The sequence below is a fragment of the Elaeis guineensis genome, chromosome 3 (assembly GCF_000442705.2).
Source record: "Elaeis guineensis isolate ETL-2024a chromosome 3, EG11, whole genome shotgun sequence".
Classification (NCBI taxonomy): Eukaryota; Viridiplantae; Streptophyta; class Magnoliopsida; order Arecales; family Arecaceae; genus Elaeis; species Elaeis guineensis.
In genome coordinates this window covers 10172563-10194709 of record NC_025995.2, presented here as the reverse complement: position 1 = coordinate 10194709, position 22147 = coordinate 10172563, and the positions used below count along the sequence as shown (strand labels likewise).

The 22147-nt window shown below is 38.1% G+C and overlaps 2 pseudogenes; one reads left to right on the top strand and one right to left on the bottom strand.

Annotated features, from left to right (window-relative positions):
• The first annotated feature begins 4817 nt into the window (after positions 1-4817).
• Positions 4818-6506, top strand: LOC140856176 (GDSL esterase/lipase At5g03610-like; annotated as a pseudogene).
• A 1161-nt stretch (positions 6507-7667) lies between these two features.
• Positions 7668-21232, bottom strand: LOC140856427 (transmembrane emp24 domain-containing protein p24beta3-like; annotated as a pseudogene).
• Positions 21233-22147: the final 915 nt, after the last annotated feature.

The window sequence follows — 22147 nt, the reverse complement described above, 5'->3', positions numbered from 1 at the left end:
AAAAGAAAAGAAAAGAAAAAAAAAGGAGAAAGAAGAAGAAGAAGAAGAAAGAAAAAGACGAGAGGGATGTTGTTGGTGGAAAAACTTAATTCCCTGGTACTCTTACTCATTGAACTAATATACTTTGAGGGTGTGCATGGATTGGGTTGGGTTGGTTTACAGCTAGACCCGAAACCAACCTGATTTAAACTGGTTTCTACAATCAAAACTAAAACTGAACTGGTCATCTACAAAAGCAACTTAAAATTGGCCCAAAAAATTCGGTTTGGTTTGTTTTGGTTTATCAGGTTGATATTTAATGGGTTGAGTTAAATGGGCTGGATAAGGTCAAAACTAAAAAATGCTATTTTATATAAGGTTAATATCCAATGGATTGGACTAAATAGGTTGGGCTAAGTTTAAATATAAAAATTTTATTTTATATAAGAAATATAAAAAATATAAAATTAAAATTTATATATGTAGATATATGGGTCGGGTTGAGTTGGGTTAGACTGGATTGGCTTGGATCGAAATGATTTATATATGTACACACACACACACATATATATATATATATATATATATATATTAGGCTCCATTCAATCGGATTCTGGTTCTCATCCGATTGAATCCTTCTCCATTAGATCGGCGTGTATTTCAGAGCTTTTTTTTATAGCTAACGGAGGAGTTCGAAGGGCATTAGTTGAGCTGATGTGTTAAAAAAAAAAAAGCAGCATTCAATGGGATGCGATGCGACTGTCATCATCTCCTCCGCCGTCATCATCCGGTAACCCCCCTCCCATCCGCATCTCCTCTCTTTTTCTCTCTCTCCCCCCACCCATGACTGCCGTCTTTCGATAACCCCCCCACCCATGCCACCTCTCTTCTTCTCTCTCTCCGGTGGTCGCTATCTCGTCTCCTTCTAAGCCGAGTTTCCCACCCCACGACTGCTATCTCCTCTCCTTCCAAATCCCCCACTGACTATTAGTGAATATTTTGTATGAATTACATTCAAAAATTTATATCCTCATTGTTATTTCTCATTGTTTGTGTTTATATTGAGAGGATAAACACAAACTGCAAATAACCCAGGATAGTATAAACACAATCGTGGATAGGATAAACATCAAGTACTCCAGAATAGAAATTTTGAATAATAAATATAAATTTTAAATAATAAACATAAATTTTATTAGAATAAATACAAACTCTGCAGAATAAATACAAACTCTGAAACGATAAACACAAATTGCTTACGGAATCTTAGAACGGATTGGTTTGAATCAATTTTTAAAGACTATTTTAAACTGAAACTAAATTGAATCTTAAAAAAAAATAATATAAACCAAATCGAAGAGGTCAGTTTAGATTAGATTCATGCTTCAATCCAGTTTTTGCAAACCGCTGCCATAAATAAGCTTACAACTACATGGTTGCACACAAAAACCTTCAAATTTTTTAAACTAACACTAGTTTGTAACCGTGTGTGATGCACAGGATATTTTTTTAATATTTTATTTTATTTTAAAAATAATTAAAATAATTATATAATAATATTTTATGCATAATATGTATTATAAATTATTACACAAATCTTGGAAAGATTCGATGATTCTGACTCCACGAAGTTCCTTCCTAAATCCATTGTCCACAATATTGTCTATCTATCACCATTGTCACTAATGATGTAACATTTTCGAGCTGAAAAAAAAAATACTGACATCATATTTTTAAATTATTTAATAATATATTTATATTTTTAAAATTTTTGTATATAAGCACCATCACAAAATCTGAGCCATCGTTTAAACTTTTCTGCTGGGCCGCTCCAAGCCTCTCAACTCATCTGATCGAGACTCTTGAATGGAAAAAATAGATGAAGCACCGAACATTCCCTCCAATCAATCATACAATCTAAATCTCCTCTTTAAAGATCAATTTTCGAATAGATCACCTCCAAACTTGAACCAAAATAAAGGAGTTACCTTATGAAGTGCATTGAAAATGGAAAATGACAAATGAAAACAGAAAAATATAGAACAAGTTGTTTTATGTAGTTAGGCTGTAGCCTGACTTGGTGCTATCATCCGATTAAACTTGACGGATATCTTTCTGCCAAAGATATGATAACTCTGTTCTCCATCGTATCCTCAACTTTTCTCTGCTTAAACATACCATACCTTAATTTCCTTCACTATCCTAATAGCAGTTGGACTTCATTATTCTCGCCCACTAATTGCACATTCCATTAAGCATCTAGTACTCATTCCACCTGCTTTCGATCAGACCAGCCCAAGTAGCTTCGTTTGCTTGTTTGACACTATAGTGTTCATCTTAACATCCCAACTCGTCTTTGGTGTAAAGAAAAATAGAATCTCCCTCCCATCTCTCTCTCAACAATGTTTACCATCCTCCGCTCCCATCTCCACGGCGCCTCCTCCTCCTTCTCTGTCTCCTCTTCGTCATCGTCACTGACGCTGCCACCCCGCTCCTTTTCGTTGCTGTGGCAATCCCGTCAGCATTGCTGCCTACTGGCACCGTAACCGACCCCGATTTTTTTGCGAATGAGGTGGAAGCTTGTTGGCACCGCGGGACGTCGCGCGAGATGACACGCTTTGGAGCTCCCTTATTTCTTTTGAACATGCCAGCATGCAAACGGATTTAAAACGTGGCGGACGGAGGCATCGCGATGCCTCCATTTTTATACATATATATAATAGATTAGAAAAAAAGAACCATGTTTTTTTTAATGTAAAAAAAAAAAAAAAAAAAGTGTCTGACTGCACCTTGGTAGGCCTATGGAGCTCTGAAATTTCATACTACTAATTTAAAACCCCTGCGATGCACGAGATATTTTTTTTAAATATATTTTATTTATTTATTATATTTTTTATTATTTTAAAAAATAATATTTTATTTTTATTATTATTTTCTTCCTCCTTTTCCTTCTCATTCCTTCTCCACGCCCGCCGATGCTGCCCTTCTCCACCCTAGTCCGCGCCCCCCGCCCCCCCCTCGCACGGCCCTAAAGGAACTGCAGGCTCATGTCTTTTGTATCTATTGCTTCCTGACATACGGGCCTGCAAACAAGTGAAGCGGAGCAGCACAGATTTAGTGGGAGAATCCGTATAGATGTACAACTAGTTTCGTAATGATCATTTGATAAAAAATTTTTGAATACTCATATATGCTAAAAAATCTAAAAAATACTTTCTAACGAGTTTTTTGGATAAAATTTTTGATTATTATAAATGATATCAAAATGAATATAATCCATAACTCATATGGATTAGGAGATACTACAGCACAGATTTATTGAATTAACTATAAATCATGAATAAATACATGAATTTGGATCCTTAATTTGATGAGAATGCAAAAGTTTAAACGAGAGAGAGTATGAGAATATATATGCAGATGTATATTTAGTCTCACATTGATTGTTCGCTGGAAAAAATTTAGATACTTATACAGAATCAAGATATCTAAATAATACATTCTAGTTAATTTTTTTGGATGAGATTCGGAGTTGTTACACTTAGCTCATTAGGTATTAGGATTGCTTGAGCTCAAACGAAACTTAGTTCAAGTTGTTCGAGCTTAGCATATACAGCTTCTAAGTCAAGTTAATGAGCTTGCGAGTATATATATATATATATATATATGATTAAAAAATTTAAATAATATGTTCTGATAAATATTTTTAGACAAAATCTTGAATTGCAAATCATATTTGAAGTTCGTTTAGGATCATTTTCTCCTTGGCCCACAGGGCTTGCATGGCCCAATCCTGTAAATGGGATAGGCTGGGCTGCCATATGAATAGCCCAAATAACAATCGAGCCTGTTTGGTCTGCCCCACATCAGTTCAAAGGCTCATTGGGTTGGACCAGGCTAGCCTAGATGGGCCATAAAAATTTAAAAAAAAGATCTTAAAAAAAAAAACCAATTCCAAATTTTTAATCGATCTGGGATTGGGAGGCTGGGACCTTAAGTTTTTTAATCCCAACTCCCGACCACTGCCCCACATCGTCGGAGGCCGCCGCCGCCCCGCTGCCCCCACATCGTCGGCCGTCGCTGCCCCCACATCGCCGAGCAGCAGGACGATCGCCTCTGCCGAGCAGCAGGACAATCGCCTCCGTCGAGCAGTAGGATGCCGAGCAGCCGGTTCCTCTCCCTTAACCCTTTCGCCCCCTCCTCCTCCTCGTCGTCGGTGCCACCGCCTCCGGCCTTCGAATTCGATTATGAAGCCCCATATCGCCGGCCCCCTCCTCCCTTCCACTGACGGACGCCCCTCCATCCAACCTTCGAGTCCGGACGATCCCCTCCTCCTCCAAGCCCCTCCTCCTTTCCGCCGACTGATGGCCCTCCTCCTTTCCGATTGCCGCCGACGGATGGACGACCGACACCACAGACCGAACGATTCCCCTCCTCCTCCTTGTCGCCGGTGCTGCCACCTCCGAGTCAAGCTCTAGAGTTTGGTCTCTCCCTCTTAGGCTCTCTGCCTCTCTCGATCTCTCTCCATCATCGGTCCCCTCCTCCTCCTCTCTCGATCTTTCTCCCTCTCGGTATGAATATGATGAAGCTCTCTCCCCCCGACTCTCGGTCTCTCTCTCGAGATAGTCAGTATGAATATGATGAAGTTCTCTCTCCCTCTCGATAGTCGGTATGAATATGATGAAGCTCTCACTCTCTCTCAGTCATTTGAGATTCAAGGCCCATGAGCTGACTCGGCCCAACCCACGGCCCTTAAAGGACTGGGCTGGACCAGCAATATTATGTCCCATCTTTTGGATGGGCCTAGTCCGGCCCCGCCCATTAAATTTTAAGCCCTTATGGTCGGGCCGGCTAGGGCCGGGCCGGCCCATTTTGACAATACTATCGGTGATTCATATGCTGATACCGAAAACATTGGGAAACTCGACAAAGATATCATATGTGAATGGTATGAACCATACGGCATGACGTTCCCTAAGAAGCCGGCCGGCTGATTCTCCGATGGAAGAATCCTCACTGATTACGTTGGTCAGTTTCTCTGGTCTTGCATTCATCTCTTCATAGAAATGCTATGTATCCTTCTCATTTCTTCTTTTTTCCTTAAAAAATCTACAATATTTCTTATGTAATCCATATATATGACGGACATCACATAATTGCAGTATGAATTGTCTAAGATTTTTATTATCCCTCTTAACGCAATCCTTTGGGCAATACTTTGATCACACAATTCTGTATAAATCTCTACCATTTTCCATCAATTTTATGTTGCGGTATACCTTTTTTTCTTCTGACTATAAAACTCGATTGGATGCCCGAACTCTAATGAACTAATAGCATGTCTAGGTGCAATTCTTGTACAAAGGTTTAGTGACTATATTTGACATGGTGTTGCAGCTTCATTTCTGGAAATCAGATCTCCTGTGCCTTACAAGGATAGAAGGGTAGCCTACAAGTTGTTTCCATATGGCATGAACTTTGCACTTGGTGGAACTGGCGTCTTCGACACCGGTAACGGTCAGAGCAACCTATCTGTTCAAATCGATACATTTCAGGAGCAGATTGATGCAGGTATCTTCTCAAAATGTGATATCCAGTCCTCTGTTGCACTGGTATCCGTTGCTGGCAACGACTACGTGCATTATGATGATATCCATGGCAGTAATGTAAGCATTCTCCAAGGTCTTTGCAACCCTTTTTTTTTTTTTTTCTTGTGACAGCAATTGATACATGGCCTGCTATTGTTTGATTCATGGTTTTATTCATCTCTTTCCTTTCTTTTCTCAGGGCATTTTTGGTTTCATTGACATTGTAACCAAGCAAGTAGCATTAGATTTAAAGCGTATCCATGATCTTGGTGTGCCCAAGGTGGTGGTTACCAACCTGCACCCTGTGGGTTGTAGCCCTTCTTGACCAGGAAGTACAACTACACACTGTGCAACACTGAAGGCAACTTGGGGGCGTCCATCCACAATCATTTGCTTGGAGTGGAAATACAGAATATATCAAGTAAAGAAGATGTAAAAAAGACCTTACACATGCTAGACCTCAACACAGCCTTCAACTCTCTACTCAATCAAGGTAAAACATGAAATTTAGCAACTTAGCATTTTTGTGTAACAGCTCTTTAGCTAATGTTGGGTCCTAGTTTTCACCTTTCTCAGTTTGATCAACCAACTTTGATCTGAAATCATGCTGTTGATTCATCTGTTGTTCATGCCTTATGTAGTTGGTTTTCTTATGATCTTGATAAATTAGCTGGAGTTTTGAAATTTGATGTCATTTTTCTCTCTTGTTTTACAGTGGAAGGAGCCAAGAAATTTAAGCATGTTTATAGGCCATGCTGCGACAGCAAAACCAATGAGACAAACTGTGGAAATCTAGATAGCAAGGGGATTAAGCAGTAAACATTATGCCATGACCCAAACCCCTACTTCTATTGGGATAAGGTGCATCCCTCACAAGCTGCTTGGGCTGCTGTTTTTGAGTACCTCAAGCCCGAGCTTCGCCAATTTCTGTCACTGTGAATTTGATGCCAACTTTCCCCCTTCCAGTCATTAGATTCATATATTTTTCTCATGATTGTTTCAGTAGAACCAGTTTAGTGAAGTTCAGGCCGGAGTTTTCTTTGTATGTGCCTATTATTGTTGGCCAATTTTAGTTCTGAAATGGAAAATTTCATTGACAAAACTGCCTTTTTTATATCTATTAAAAGCCACAACCTCCAATTTTTAATAAACAATATTATCTTAATAATTCTATTACTTTGATGGCTCCTCTTGAGAATTGGACTTCATCCAATACTTATATTTGGTTAATATCTTGCAATCAATGGTCAATTTCCTTCCTACAATGCTCAGAGAATAATAGAGGATCCTAAGAATGAAGGAAAAATGATGATTGAGGATCTATATGCTCTCACTAGGAGAGTTCCCCATACCAAATAATTCAGTGCTAGAAATTACGGATTTTTCACAGCTCCGCTGTAAATGTATTTGTAAATCTTGTCAATAATTTCTGATCATAAACAGTCTATATTTCTTCCATAATCATTAATTAGTTATTGGCTATTTCTGGAGGACAATTGAAAACGAAGAAAAATGTTTTTGCAGATCTGATAAATAGTTGTACCAATTCTGCAAAATCCCTTGAATAGTCTCCAGATGCAACCTGTAGAGAACTCCTTGACAAGCTCCTTATTTAGAGGTTCCTGGTTTGTTGACAGTACAGGCAAAAGAAGTTTAATCATAGCCCTCGGACAGAATTCCATCTATACAAGGCTTCAATATTAATAATTATACAAAGCCTTTCTTACCCGCATATATTTTGACTCTCCTTGAGGCTTGAGCTACGAAAACATGGAGCACAAGTGCTGGGGCCAGCAGCATCCAAAGTAGATATTTATTCAGTTAACCAACAGTCATGCAAGGGAAAAAAAATTCCATAAAAGCATTTCTTGCTCTCCAACACAAAAGCTGAAACCAAGTTTTCTGGATTGCCAATATAGACTTGCTACAAGAGCACTTCCATAGTGATGAAAGAGTTCACTAGATTTCCTGCAGGAAAAAGAAGTTAATGCAAGTTATACAGCAAATCCAGTTTTACCAAGCATTCTGTTTGCGGTTCGTGTTACTCCACATTCAGTATGAAGCCATGTGCTAAAAGCATAGAAACATCTCAGTCCAACATCAGTGCTAATCAGTTAAAGAAAAATTGGGACGAAGGTCTAAAGTTAGTCAATTACAATCCATATTCAGATACCAATGCTACAATTGTTGGTGTTGAATCCCCATGAGCACAAAGCAGCGTTTCTTCTCGAAATCATGGAACATAAGGTTATCTTTCAACTTCTTTTCAAACACCACACTATGACTTTCATGGTCATATGACCCAATAAATAAGTTTGGTGGCAGTCTGCAACTATGATATGACAAGGAGGAGATACAAGAGAGGAAAATAAGTACAAACAATCTGTTTTATTGTTAATTCCATGAAAAAAAAAAAAAATCCATGATGTTAAAAATTGTTGGAAACAACAGATAAGAATACATGGGCTACTAAACCCTATTGTATGCCACCGTCTTGCTGAATAGGCGGCGGATGTAAACTACCTGCAGTACACTAGCACAGACCAGTGTAAGGTACTCAACCACTGTGTAAAAGATGAGACGACTCCTGGTGCTCTCATTTGCTGCATCAAGATTAATGTCATTACATGAGTAATATTACATATATGTCATACCAAATATGAGAAAAAGAAATCAAGACATCAAAGAACAGGTGTAAGAAGAGAAAAGAATGACATACAAGATATAAATAAGCCATACAAGCATTTGACAACCTATGATTCTGCTAGGCTGGATTTCACTGTTTTGGTCTGAACGGGAGAAACTGTTCAGAACACTTTTGTCATTTTACTTAATTGTCATCCTTTATTTTACCCCGAAATACATGCATATCCGGATTATGTTATCCATATGACAGTTGGGAATAGGTCTGCTAGAAGATCATAGATATTATAAGGATCTCATACTTAAAGACACACCAAAACCTGACATTAATACCTAATCCATGTGACACAAGTTGTAGTACATCAATACTAGTGCCATGAACTCCCTGACCTAGTCCTAAACTGTTTTTGTTGCTGGATCACAGATTTACAGTTCAACCATGTGTCAACCAAGGGCCACAGCCTCAGAGGTCCATTGTGATGCATCTTCAAACTCAACTCAGATCCCGTCTTTCTCTAATCCATATCCTGCAAGCTGGCCTCTTCTTTTCCAATGGCTATGGCTCGGATGAAGAACCCCACTGGCACCAATGTAGAGCTCAATCATTGTTGAAACACCCTCTTCTCCCTACTTCGACTGTTAAAATCATGATGGGATTTGAGAGAAATGTGAGAACAAGGTGCACTAAAGTATCATTAAGTTTTCTCTCTCTGTTTTTTTCTCTCTTGGAGGCATGCCATTATAAACTTATAATAACTAACCTGGGCAAGTTATTTGACTGGACGATCTTGGCCATTCATCTGGTTCAAATGATTGTGCCATGGGGTAAGTCAATCTGAAAAAGTTTTGATAATATAAGCACACCTGTAATTCCTTATGGATGACATATTTGGTGGGTCGACCCAATCAACCTACTCAAGTTTTAAAACATTGTGAAATACAGGTATACACTTTTTCTTTTGTGCCCTATATAATGATCAAGTGAATTGACAAAAATGGTTTTCTGATAAACTAGTCAAGCAAACTAGCAGATCTGCTCCATTGAGCACTTACTGCAGTTAGGAAATGTAATCTTCTTTTTACCAGTTTAGGATTCCAGAACTAGAAGAAAATAATTCTCTTAGTTTAAGAAAACCAGGGTTTGACTGAGCTTGTGATGGGCCTATTCAAAATTTTGGATCTCTTACATCAGATCGGACCATTAACAGCCTTGGACATAAACAATACAAGGTTTCTTGGATGTACAAGTCAGCTTCGATCTGACCTCTCCGGGACTGGAGGAGGTAATCAAGTAGATAACAACACCTCCATACCATTCAGCATTTCTCTCTCTATCAACAGTTATGTGGTCATACCTTATCTTTCTCTCAAAGCACATCCTTCATCCTTCACTCCAAAACATTTTAATTGATGTCCATGAGCACGGGCTTTCAGTACATACAATCTTCTCCAACTAAGAGGGTACCAAATAATATAAGCCTTCAAATACCGTTGAAGCTAAAATTCTAGAAAAAGTCCCAATCCTTTTGAGATGAAAACCCCACATTCTCCCAGAGTTCTTATGTTCTCTTCGCAGTTTCGTTTTGGCAGCCAATTTCTTTTATTCTTCGCTTTCAATTTTTTTGAGGTGGTCTTCATGCCATTGAAGCCTAATGTCACGATCTCCAATAGGCCATGATTATAACAATGGAAGAAGTCTCAAATGTCAAATCTTCCCACCTATAATACCAATTGACACAACCACTTTAGGTTACAAGGCTATTTTAAATGCTTTTCTAACTAAATTTATTTTCAGAGCAAATCTGAAATAACTTCAACCACAGATAGCAGATAAAAGGCTGCTGAAAAGAGAAGAATATCATTAGAAGAGGGCAGAAATAATAAGAAGATGGAGATAATTAGAGAATGAGATGGCAAAAGAAAGAACAAAGAGCACTTGAGAACTAGAAAGAGAAGAAGATAGCACCCAGATTTTTATTTATTAAAAAAATCATTAAACCTTACAGAAACATCACTGTTCAAAGTTGCTAGACAACAAAAAAAGTGTGGGAACAATTTTTTCCAATCCTAAAAGGACTTTCAACTAACATAACAGACATCCTAGAAACCATGGACATGGACATGGATATACAATATGAATATGACACATATAAGATACAGGTACATTGATATGACAAATCTTGAAAAGTAGGATAAAATAAGCCAACAAAATAAATAAATAAATATTTCTTATATACAATTTTAGAAAAAGCTTTAAAACACAGTAGGCTGGAGGGGGTAGGTCTTGGTGCAACAGTGAGATTGCTCCATTAGTCCAATCTAAGGTATCAGAGGTTTAAAACACAGAAACAGCCTCTCCATAATAGATCCCGTAGTGGTGAAAGTCGTATGTACTAGGATGCCCTTTTATAAAACATAGTCAAAATAACATAGTTGTACTGCATATATTACTATGAACTTCCACAAACTCATCACCTAGTCATCATTTAAATTTGTAGACTAGAATCTGCAATCTGTAGTTGAATATCTACTTCACAAACTCCCAAATCAACCATTGATCATTAAAAGACTAGTATTTGTAAAGTAAAATTCTTCCCTCATTTTTGAGGTATCTCAAAAGAATATTGAGAGTATCTAAAGCACTTTTTAATTTTGAACAATTATAAATATCAGATATATATCCTAGAAGTATCAATGAGCATCCTAGAAGTATCTCACTTTGCTGCCTCCCTCTTCTCCCCCCTTTTTCCATGGAACTCTCTTTCCCTTCAACCTAATCTCCTTCATGAAATTTTACCTTCATCTCTCACTCTAGCTACCTTATAAATCACCTTTTGGTTAAATACCTAATTTGTTTAACGTTTGAAAGAAAGGAAGTGCATTCACTATGACGGCACATTCAAATCTCATAGCCGCTCACACCACAATAATGTCTTACAATGTCCTATTCATCAAGCACACAAGACCAACATGACCAATTTCAATTTATATTTCTTGCTTAATGTGTTCACGTCCATATCCAACATGCACTTGATACTTCCCATAAGTGTCCATTTATTTTCATTTTTTATTTTTATTTAAAGCTGATATTTGATATGGCAAAGACACACTCTAGAAAAATCTGAACCAACTAGATTAGGAAGCAACATCTAAAGCCACCCTCTTGTAGTGATTAAAGCCTCCTTAGGTCTTCATTGCCATGTGTGTCCTATTTTGAGATAGAGAGAACCAACGAAAAGGGAGTTAGCAAACGTAGAATGACATTTTTAATAAACTAAAAAATGTAAAATAAAATTTACTTCCTAATGTATCACCATCATCTCCTTATCCTTTTGTTTTAGAGGTTGCCACATTGGCATCTTCGCACCATGATTCATCAAGTTCTGATGTCCATATCTATGCTTCATACTAAATAATTAATGTCTGTCATTCTTTCTAATAATCATCATGCAATCTATGGCTAGACAAGCATTTAATCCCAGGCAAATCAAACCCGTAACCCCTTACATGTATGCAGGGGATGCATAACCTCTATGATGCCCAAGATATTATTTGGGATCCCTTTAAGCAAGGCCTTGATGGTTAAACCAGCAGACAACTAGTTTGACCCCTCATGTGTATGCAAGGGATGCATAACCTCTACGATGCCCATGATATTATTAGAGATTCCTTTGAGAAAGGCATTGATGATTGGACCAGCAGACAACTATTTTCCTGCACTTAGCCACCTTCTCATAGTAAAAACCACACAAAGGTCCAATATTTTATGTCCTAGACAAAAATCTGTGTCATGTTAGATTTAGCTGAGAAGAATGCCTCAAGTCATATTGAACAAATAAATTTTAGCCCTTGGACCATAAATTGCAAAATATACTATTCATTGAACTAGTATCAGGGATCATATTTGCAAGCAACCGGTTCGGTAAGGTACCAGTCATCCTGTACCGGCCCGGTGCATATAGGAACCATGAGGAAGCGGGGAGAGGGACAAGGGGAGGAGGAGGGTGGGACAAGGGAGGAGGGTGGGGGGGGGGGGAAGATCAGCTCACTAGGGCCATGGATGATGCCTCCCACGAGGGCTTTTGGCCAATTCGATGAGATCATCAAATCCAAGGTCCTGGTCCCTCGATCCTCCTGGAGAGATCATCGAACCATGCTTTTCATGTTTCTTGATCTCAAATTTGATTGCTTTTGGTTGTTTTTTGGTGTAGATCATGACCGATCAAGAGACAGGGAGGTCAAGGGACTTTGGATTCATGAGCTCAAGGAATGAGAAGTCGATGAGGGCTGCTTGATAGACCTAGGGGGAGGGAGAGGAAGGAGGAGGGAGTCGGTGGGGGGGGGGGGCGCGGAGATCAGCTTGCTTGGGCCATGGATGATGCCTTGCTCGAGAGGGCAGCGAGATCCTCGAACCCAAGGTCCCAATCCCTTGATCCAACCCAGAAAGATGCTTGAATCCAAGCTTTTTCTATTTCTTGATCTCAAATCTGATGGCCTTTTGGTTGTTTTGTTGTTGCAGATCATCACTGATTGGGGAGATGGGAAGGTCAAGGTTTCGATTTACAACCTTTAGGAACAAGCAGATAATGAGGGGTGCCATTGAGGGGAAGAATAAGCAGACCTTAGATGGGAGGAGCATCACTATCAACGAGGCCCGCTCTCAAGACATTAATGGCAGGTTTCATAGTGGCAGAGGTTGTCGTGAGAATGGTGATGGTGGCTGCAGTCGAAGCATTCAAGGAGGTGAGGCCGGTAAGGTGACAGAGCAGGGTGGTGAGGAGATAAGTCGGAAGCTTTGAGAGAGGGTAGGGAGCCAAGATGAGTCAGAAGCTTTAAGAAAGGGCATAAAATAGAGATGAGCCGATGAGGACATAAGCCAATGAGGAGATAAGGTGAACCAAATTATAAAAAGCCTTGAACCAAACCATGGGGCCATTTTTCATCCTGGTAACCGATCGGTTCGGATCAATATGCCCTGATTAGGTGGTTTGGGATGGTTCAACCATCCTTGTATACTATTAGATTTATCCTCAAATTTAGTCACAGAAAAGGTTGACCAAAACCAAGATTAAGAAGCTTCAAGATCCACAAAAATTCAACCATTCAATCTTCATAATGTTGATGCCACTTTAAGGTTCATAAGAAAAACAAAATCCTCAAGTTTGTCAAATAGGATGCATTAAGCCACAATCAAGACTTGAATTCATAGTTCCAAGCATGATTTTGCTTTATTTGATCAGTAAAGCTACCATGACAATTGCTTCATCTTGAATTGATGACTTGAATTCGTAAATCGAATTATGGTTTTGCTTCATTTGATCAATGTGAGCTTTCAATATTGTTAGAGTTATTAAAAATAGAAAAGGGTGAGATTACTTAAATGACATACAGACATTCATGAATGGTCAATCCTAGAGAAATACTATCTTTGAGAGATTCGAGGCCCATATTAACATGTTTGGTTCTTAAAGTCAAAAACATGGAAACTTCATCGAAAATACAAGCAAATATCAGGGTCAATTAACTTTTGACTACAACAATAAACAATATTGGCAGGACAATGACTCTCTAGAGGACATGGAGTATATGTTGATGTTGATGATGATGGTAAAGGTGAAATTTTATTGGCCCCACTTACTCTTAGGCGGTCAAGTAGAATGACTGTGGGATAAGCACCTAGTTTGCTCAGTTAGGTGATAAAATGCCAAACACATGCAGTTTATGGACATTGGCATATAGTTTGCCTTTCTCCATGTCAACATAGACCATGGGATGGCAACAAGGAGACCAATCATAAGTCAACTCATTGTCTGGTCACAGTATAGTATTTTGCTAGTTCTGCAACTCATTTGTCACTTACATAGTGAATTTTATTAAGTGATTCATACTTTCATTTGGGATAATTTTCTTTATTACTTGATGAAAACATAAGAGAAATGCATTTTGTATCAAATTGGTCAAGTTGAGCTACGAATCAATCTTATAGTATTAATGTTTTGGTTAAAGCAAGTCCATTTTCAGTCCTTAAGCTGGCTGGATGTATTGCAGAACCAATATCTCTATCCTTGACAATAATAATTTAAAAGTGGAACGAATTTAGAGACACCTTGGCATTTTCCCTTCAAGTGGTGATGGAAAAATTTTTACATCTATGTTCATGATGGTCTTAAATGGGAGATGCAGTCTTAAAAAGGGATCAAATTCCATCATATGTTATAGGTTTTATAATGTAAGCTTACTACGGCGGTGCCGAGATTCCCGTGCTTTCAGGTATCGCTGCTCTCCTGTAACAGACTCCAGTGCTTCCCTAAGCTCTGCAATCTTCACATTTATAGGATCCAAATGCTCTGCAACAACAAAAAAAAGAGTACATAAATGTATACAGAACAATAAATATGACCAAAATATTTTACATAAATCTTATTTGTTATACTGAGAAAGGAAAAAATATTGAAATTCAGATATTCAGATTTTTCAATTTATTAGATTTACAGTGATTTGCCTATTGATTAAAGAATAGAATTACGATATAACATAACTTCAGAATTTTTTACCCTCTCCTAATGAAATAATAATTTAAAATCACAGCCTTAGTAAGAAAACAACTTGGTGAAGTTTCGAATCCCAGTCCCAGACCCAACATCAGTCAGGGACCAGGTTGAGATGGTACTATTCTGACACTTGAAACAAATAGGTCTTTCGATAATTCGCTGGGACAACAATTCTTTTGTCTTTCTTTCTTGTTTATATTGTTTGTTGTTGTTGATAACTGTTGGGGTTTATAGCATTTGTTTGTTGTAATTTAGGACTAGGTATTCATGTTATTAGTACCAACAGGTATCGGTATTATGCTGCTCGTTTGCTGAGCTTTTCTCCCCTTCTTCCTCTCTTTCACCTTCCTCTTGTTATCCGTCTTATTATAGGTACTGGGTCCTAGACCCATCACAGGGTCTGGTTGTTAACCAGTCCGATTCAGGAAGGCAGGGACAGCATCTTTAAACTTTGCTCTTGGTACTTAAGAGACATAAGGAAATGATGATTACACACATATAAACATGATGATCCGAGCAAGCAGCCATAGTAAATCTACCAACCATCTTTAGCAAGATTATGTTCGTTGGGAATATGCCCCACATGTATGTAGAAAGATACAGTTTCTGGTGTTCTTTGTGGATTATGGAAGCAAACTTGTACATTCCAGCCCTTGGAGCTTTGAACTCAAACTTGTCACCAGATGTTCCCTTTAATGTGTGCACAGTATTGCCCCCTGGAGAAGTCACCTGAATTATGTGACAGGAAGGAGTTAAAAATATAGAAAAGATCTAAATTGCCAAACCATGAATTATTGACTACTGCATCTAGGGAGGTATATGTGCGGTGAAAAAATTGCCCTTGCACTAAAGGCATCATGTAAGCTAATTGGATCACAAATAATAATTATAAACAGCATAGTTAGATAAACAAATTTTCCTACCTATCAAATTCGAGCATTTTGGAAAGTTTAGCTTTAGGAAAAAAAACTAATGTTCCAAATCTAAAAATAGATAATTATATGAATTAATGAAGAATTGATGATATATGCCAAATGAACAAAAATATTACGTGAGAAACCAAGGCAATGTAGTAAGGGAGTGCACATCAAATGTAGGCAACTGGAAATATGCATTCTTGCACATGCAATCACATATTATTACGTACATACCAAAAAAAATCACATATTATTATGTGCAACAACGTGCATGATATTGGCTTTTGAAGCTACAAAACTAGCTTAGTTCTCGGACTAGTTTTTTCTCCCCAGTCAACATAGATCTTTAGAAGCTCATTTCACCTTTTTAAAATTATGTTAAAAAAAATCGTTTGCATTGTAGCTTCCAGAAGTCCAACATGTTCACATGTTGCAACTGAAGGACATCTTTCCAACTTTATTTGTTATATTTATTTATTTATTTATTTGAAAGGATACAAGAATCTAGCTAACCCCAATCCATACAAAATACAAGATGAAGTGTGATCACTTACAAGTTACAACAATATCGATCTTGATAAGGCAAATGATTAGCCAACACAGAGATTCTTCTAAGTCTGTAAATGTTAAGAATGTAGATGAATGGGTGGAGAAGCATGACACACAAATTAGGAACTATACAAAGATCATAAAGAATAGGGGTTGTAGCCCTGGTGATTACCATGCTATCTCTATTACCAAGTTTGATATGACGACAAGTTCGATGCAATGGTGAGAATAACTCTTATGCTAGAGGCTTGAGTATTAGCAAAGGATTCAGATGTGAGATCTAGAGATGCACTTGCAGAGTTTTCTGACAACCTAGACAGTATGACCTTTTCCTTTTGATAGGAGAGAATAAAGAGAAAAGAGGATAACTGTCTATTGCAGAATCTTCAAGATTATCCAAGATATCCTTCAAACTCTGATGGCCAAGTATAACCTAAATGATGAGACTAATGATACCCCTACATCATCACATAGCAAAAGCCATACTTCAAAAGATGATGATTACTAATGACTAAAGGTCTTTAAGGGTGCGGCTCAGCTATTCCTGCCAAGAAACAAATTGGGCCTCTTCTTTGGAGTGTTGCGATTCAATTTAGCTATCGGGTCCCAAACTTCCAGATTTAGGAGAAACTATTAGCAAATATCATTCCATGCCATTTCTCAAACTCATTAAAAAAATAAAAAGTAGAACAAAGATGAAAAGGTAAGAAAAACCCATTGCCCCTTCCACAATGCCTTCACCTCCCTACCTTTCTTGCTGCCCTCACTTCACTATGCCTCCCTTTTCTTCACCGCCATCATAACCACCTCACCCCCTCCCTCTATGCCTTAAACCTTGCCCTTGGCCTCCCTCTTCCCTTGTCACTGCCTCTACCTCCCTCTTATCTCTAGCCCAAGACTTCTGCCCTCTTTATTGATGCTACCTCCGAAGACCCAAGTACCCCAAGTCCCTTGTCTTTTGTGAGCCAGTGACCCAAGTACCCCAAGTCCCTTGTCTTTTGTGAGCCAGTAGCCCTCTCCTTTCGCATCCTCCCCCTGCTTGGCTTCACTTAGTCTTGCCACAACACCATCTTCACTGGCCCTGGTGACATCATCTGCATATACTCTACCCTCGTCGTCTCATCTTCACCTCCGAAGACCCAAGTACCCCAAGTCCCTTGTCTTTTGTGAGCCAGTAGCCCTCTCCTTTTGCATCCTCCCCCTGCTTGGCTTCACTTAGTCTTGCCACAACACCATCTTACTAGCCCTGGTGACATCATCTGCATATACTCTACTCTCATCGTCTCACCACCTAACCCCCTAAGCCCACGCCTTTGTAAACCATATCTACTCATTCCCTGAAAGCAGGAGCTCAGTCTCATCCTGAATGGAAGATTGCAGTGGTAACCGAGCAAGTGGTCTCAAAGTTGGAGAAGATGGAAGGGTTAACATGTGGGACTAGTGGGAAGAAAGATTGGGTGACAATGATGGATTTTCACTTCTCTCCTTACTTTTTTTTAAAAAAATACTTCAATGGTTTAACCAATGGCATGGAGCACCCTATGTAGGCAATTTTCTCAGCAATTGGGGCCAATCACAAACCTTCATGCAAGCCACCAAGCCTGTCTCTTGTCTGAGCAGAAACAATTGAGCTATACATGTCTTCGAAGAAGCTTGTGACATTTCATGGATAAAACTATCTAAAAAGCTGATGGCTTTAAGCATCCAACTCAGATTCCAACTATGGTTCGCTTGAGCCAGATGATGTCCTACCTCCTATAGTCATATATACAAAACAAGGCAGCAATAAGACAAGAAAACGAGAAAAGTAAGTCCTCACAAAACAGCTATGGTTCATCAGTTAGAGTTTTGATTGCTCTAATCTATACCAAGATCAAGATCTGAATTTAGGTTCAATTTGAAATGTAACTACAATGTAAAATGACATGAATTTAATTTTTTTTGCTTGGGGTTCAAATCATAATTTTCTGGAAAGAGATGAAATTATACAACTTGATAACAAACGAAAATGAAGAAACAAGAAAAATCTTTTTCTAAATCTTATTTGCAAAAGCTTTTCCAAGATAAGTAGCAGATTTCCCTACATGGAGATCTAATAAAAAAATAATAAAAGAACCAACCTAATAATATGGATGAACATAGAGAGCATCATAAGTTGAGAACATGTTCTGGAAGAGAGAAAACTTTCTTGAGGTGAATTGATTTGCATATGCTAGCTCCTTTCTTTTGTACTGTTTCTTCCTTTTCTTTTTTGACTTCTCTCTTCACTTGTTCCTATGCCCTTTCTCCTATCTTTCTATTCTCATTTTTGTCCTCCTTTCTTTCATTGTTCTATACTCGACCAAATCTCTTCTTTTCTTAGGAAAGAGAGTGTCTGATTGGAATGGCTTAATCCTTAACAAATCTATTGTTTAATTGTGGGCCCCCATGTCAGCAGGCTACTTCTTTGGTAATCTTTATTGTGGTCTCTACAATGTACAATAATGTATAAATTGACTAGCAAAGTCCAAAGTAGCCTCTAATCATGACCATGCATCAAATAAGCACCCAAAATTAATGAAAACCTACTTAATACATCAAAGCATGGATGCTATCACTGCAGGGCACTAAATTGATTAATAAGGAAGTGAGAACTGCGGCTCATTAGCAGGATGGGGTTATGTCCATTATTTTCAAAGGGACATGCCTCAAATTTAAAATCATTTGATAATCTATTTATGATTTTTCTGCAATAGAATCAGTTGCTTGTGTCTCTACATTGCTAAGTCATGTCATTTGCATATGTATGAACATCATATGACAATCCATTCTATGTAAGCCTGCGCTAATAGGATACATAATGTCAGCAGCTAATGGTGTTGATCTGCATCTTCATGTATACGTGGAATTCATAGGACATTTTTAACAGAATTTAAATTAGTACATGAGCTAGGCCTCGTGCTTTGTATGTATCTTTGAGAGAAGCAACTTGAATAGGCATACATAGATAAAGTGCACTCCTCTTCAGCATTCAGAGAGGACATGAAGATAGAGGCATAGAATGTACTTATATCTCTTTATCAATATGTATAATGAATTAACTGAATCTATTCCATCCTCTTGTACTCTAGTAACTTAAAGACATTATTTGCTGTCTGGTAGCTTTTCACTTTTATTCAGTTCTTCAACTTTGGTTCATTTCGTTTAATCAATTTTTTCATAACAATTTGCAGGATAGACTTATTGATATGCTGAAGTTTATGTATTAGTTTCTCTTAATCAACAATTACTTGTATAGTCAGTTTGATTTAAAAATACCATAATTTTCTAAAACTTTAACTGAATCATATTTCTAGTTCAAATCTTCAAAATATTTCTAGTTGTTATTATTAAGCATTAAAAAGTGTTATTTAATAAAAAAATGAGTTCCTAGTATGGAGGGAGGATGTGTCCTCCCACTTTATGCTAAATTTGATCCCTTGCCATATGCTTCACTCGTGGCATCCTAGGCTCCTTTTTGTACCATGCTCAAACCTTGCTGATTCACTCCAAACCCACACCCTCATTTTGATAAGGAAAGAAGAGAAGAGAGAGTCAAATTCCTTGCGTAAATCGTGAATTAAGGACAAAAGAGAAGAGAAACAGAGAGGAGAGATTTCCCCACGAGCCCCTTTCTTGTGCACTGTTTCAGGGGAGATAATAAAATAGAAGAAAAACAAAAGAAGGGAACAGAAAGAAAGAAAGAGAGCTTTTAACATGAAAGTAAACTAAAGAGAAGGAGATTCTCTTCTTTCTGAATATCTCCACTTATAAAGAGATTACAAATTTGGTTTAGGAGACGAAGCTCTTCTGTCTTTTCCTAATGTAACTACCAAACAAAATATTTTCAGTTTCTCTTCTCTTCTCTCCTAACCAAACAAAAGATTTTGACTTTCTCTCCTTTTTTATCACTTCTCTCCAAATCCCTCGACCTAAAAAGAGTGCTAATCTCTGTGAAAGAGGAGAGATTTGGAGAGAAGAGATGTTCTCTTCTAATATTTTTCTCTCATCTCTGAAGTTCTCTTCGCCTGTCTCACTTCCCTTCTTTCTTTTCTTTCATCCTTTGCTTATCCAAAAAAGGAACATGAAAGTGATCATCTTAACCAAATGAAGCAGTAATACGTAGGCAAGAAAAGTGTAGCTCTCTAATTAACTCTAGTGGGGCACTGAAGCAAGTAATTATCTGAATCCATTTATATCTACAGAATAAGTCTTTTTTTCAAACTAATCGGCATTGGCATAATGTCACATTTTCTAACTTGCATCATAGCATCAAGAGGTCATTTTTAGCATCTTACAAAGGAAACAGGATATTAAAAATAGTTTTTCAAGTTTACAGAGCTACCCAGCATTGACGAAGCCAACCTACCTGTATTCCAGTACCAAATTTTGAAGGAAAACTTAGGAAAGACACCAATTTTATTTGCAAAAAAAAAAAAAAAACGGTAGATAATCAAGAAAAGACGATGATAACAGAGTCAGAAAATAGCACCCAGAAAAGCGACACATGTAACGTCCGATCCATCAAAAACCTTAAAAAGTTCAACACTTTAAGTCGAATATACCAGAAAACGAAGGGGATTAGCGGCACTTACGACTAGATCGATGCCGGGGTGATCCGAGCCCCAGAAGATATCGTGATCGACGACAACGAAGTTTCCGGACACGGTGTCGCCATCGTAGAGGATGTACTCGTAGACGCACTCCTCGTCGGTCACGGTGACGGAGAGTGCATCGGGGTGGCGGAAGCAGCTAGCGAGAAGTACCAGAAGGAGAAAGACCTCAGGCGACCGAATCGATCTACTTCTTTTTCTCTCCATCGATCTGAACTATTCGAGATAGATCAATTGATCGGTAGCCCTCCTCCTCACTCTCCTCTTATCTAGGGTTTATTCAGCTCGACGGGGGAGGGTCTGGAGAGCTAGGGTTATGGAGATTCGCAGAGGATCGGAGACAAGGGTCTTCCGACGAGGAGAACTGGAGCTGACGCTATCAAGGGGATATCATTTACAATGAACCGTCGGACTAACTTAACTTAAGCCGGGTCATCCTTGGGTCGGCTCAAGAAATGGGAATTCAGCTCATCACCGTTTGATTTTAGGGCCGGTTTGGTTGGTAGGCCGGGGCGGTCCGGGTTTCGGCCGACAATGAACGTACCTTATGAGGCCCAAGCCTAGGCCTCACTCGAGCTTCCTAACCCACGTAAAAAAATATTTAAAATAAAAAACAAAATAAGATATTCTAAGATTCCAAAACTTCTTCCATGAAGTTTACATATTAACAAAACTTAGGGTTTAATAAAAAAAACTAAGGTAATTTTGGGCTGGGAAATGCTCGGGCGTTATTAATCCTCAAGCATGAGTTTGTCTAATTTGATAAATGGACTTATTTGCTGGGCTCACTGTTGTTGTCTCCCTTTATCAAAAGATGGGGAAGGGAATTAACGATGGCATGGTAGATGTACGCAGCAATGTTGGATTAGTCGATGAAAAGGATGATTAAAAAAAGATAAAAAAAATAATATAGATTTAATGTTGGATTAGTCGACGAAAAGGATGATTGAAAAAAGATAAAAAAAATAGTATAGGTTTAAGTGCCTTGACTTTCAAAGATTTTTGCTGTCATCATTCTGTTCATTTAAAAAAAAATAAAAAAATAGGATAGGATATAATCAGGATTATAGTTGAAATAACTCTATTATTATTTACTCTTAACATAGAATCCTATCGGTAAACTACGTTAAACTACATATATAAAAAAATAAAAATAAAGATAATTAAAAATAATCTAGATTTATTGATATATCAATTTTTTTTAATATCTCATAGTACATTCACCTATTTATATATGTAATAGCAATTATAAAATAACTGTTGAGCCTGGTAACCAACCATATCGTCAC